This window comes from Camponotus floridanus, unplaced genomic scaffold (genome assembly GCF_003227725.1).
Source record: "Camponotus floridanus strain SB8 unplaced genomic scaffold, Cflo_v7.5 scaffold277, whole genome shotgun sequence".
Lineage (NCBI taxonomy): Eukaryota > Metazoa > Arthropoda > Insecta > Hymenoptera > Formicidae > Camponotus > Camponotus floridanus.
The window spans coordinates 138,812-140,984 of NW_020229411.1; positions in this window are offsets into that span (position 1 = coordinate 138,812).

Sequence of the window (2,173 nt, forward strand, 5' to 3'; positions counted from 1 at the left end):
TTTTATTATCTTTAATGTTACACAAAAATATATATGTTCGTTTGCGGCGCGTACAATACGCGCGATGTATTTTTTTATCTTTAATATTACAAATATTATATATATTTGTTGCGACGCGTTACAATACGCGTAATGTATCTTTTCGTCTGTAACATCACGCGAAAATATACGTATATTCGTCACAATATGTCGGCTTATCGATCCACGAATTATGCGATCTGTCCATCCCAGCCACTTCACGAGAACCGCGTCGCCCTTTCGGCGCAGCACACTCTCCACGAGATACACGTCGGGATCGGAGACTCGCTGCAACTCGTGCTCGTAGAATCCGCCGGCTATCGGCTCGCCGCGCGAATCCTTCAGCAGATACGTCGCGGGATTCGTCTTCGCACCTCGGCTACGCGGAAGATCTCCGCGGTCCAATTCGGCGTGTATCCCTTCTCGAACAGCGTCTTGTACTTGCTCACGCGCACGGGATCGTTCGGTCGAAATTTTCCCGGAGCGGCGATCTTCGGGTGGCTGTTACACCGTCGACAGGAGTCTCGACGCTCGAGCGGGCGTCACGTCGATCGGACGCATTCCATTGGTTCGATGCTTTGCGAGCGTTGTACTCGGATATTAGACGCGGCAGCGCGTCAGCCACTTATATGTTCCGTTCAGCGTGAAGTACTTCCACATCGAGTTCTAGAGCGTGCGATTGAAACGCTCGACGATCGACGCTTTCAGCACAGAATACTCGAGTAGTGATTGATTCCGTGTCTATCTACGAATCTTCGCACCTCGGCGTTGTAGAACTCCTTTCCTTTGTCGGTCTGCAGATTCCTCGCGGCACCGGAGGCGCGCGTCACGCTCGACAGGGCTCGAGCGACCTCGTCACTGCTCTTTCTCTTGAGCGGTACCACCCACGCGTACTTGCTCAGAGCGTCGATGACGGTGAGTATGTAATTGTGGCCTCTGTTCTGTCCGGCGTAAGGACGCATCTCGAGACGTGCTTGCCAAAGATCGTCGTATCCGCGCACCGCGACGCGACAGCGGGGGAAGTTCTTTCTCGCCGGCGCGTGCAGCTCGTTCACGAGTTCCGTTTCGCGGCGCTCATCTCGCCGTCTCTATTTTTTCTACCCTCCCTTCGACTGTTGCTTATTAGGAGTTTTCGGATCGATCGTCTTAGGAATCGCAGCCGCCGCCGCCGTTCACCTCGCCGTCGTCGTAGTCGCGGCCGTTCTCCTCGCGAGTTCGTTCGCGTCTTTCCTCAGACGCGCCATCTCGGCGTCCAGTTCTCGCAATTTCGCGTTAGAAGTCAGCGCCTTCGCCGTCAACTCCTGCAGCGTTCTGTCGTGACCGCTCAACGCGGCTCGATTTCTCTCGTTGTTCGCCGCTACGTTGTTCACGTGCGACAGAGATCTCTCCAAGGCGCGCACTCGCTTCTCCGTTTTCTCGTCGATCTCCTCAAGCCGCGCGATGGAGGGCTTCAGTTCGCGCAACAGTTTGCTCGACGCGTCCCCGTTCGCCCGATTCGTCTCGACGGAGCTTTCCAGATCGCCCAGTCGCTTGTCGGCGATCGCGCGCGAGGCCGATCTCTCCGCCTCGACGGTCTCGATCCTCGTCGTGGCGAGCTCCTGCAGATTCTCCAGCGTTTGCAGTCGAGAGCGCTCCCCTCGCGCGAATCTGCGTAACGTCAGTTTCCAGAGCGCTCGATCTTTCAGTCGCGGCGCTCTCGAGAGCGTCGATCTTCTTGTTCAGAGCGACGATTTTCTTCGCCGACGAGGCCGCGTTGTTATCCACTCGCGTTCTCACACTCGCGATAAGCTGGTGATTATTCGCTACGTTCGCTCTCACCACGTGTATAACGCTTTCGACGTAACTCTTGTTCGTCGCGTCGTCGTTGTTGGTCGGCCAGGCCACTCCTCGTATCTTGGGACACCGCGCGTCGTAATGCGACGCGGAGGGAGAGACGTCGGAGACGGTCAGGCACAGCGCGTTATCGCGCACGTAATTTCGCAGAGATTCCACGCTCGCGCGCAATCTAGCGCTCGTCGCGTCGCGACGCGATCGTCTTCCCCGCGTCGAACTTGCTCGCGAACATCGCGTCGTCGAATGAAGCGCGCGCGCGTCACCGCGATTGTCTCACAGTATCTCGCCCGCCTTGTGAGCTCCTCGATTATCGACAGGATCT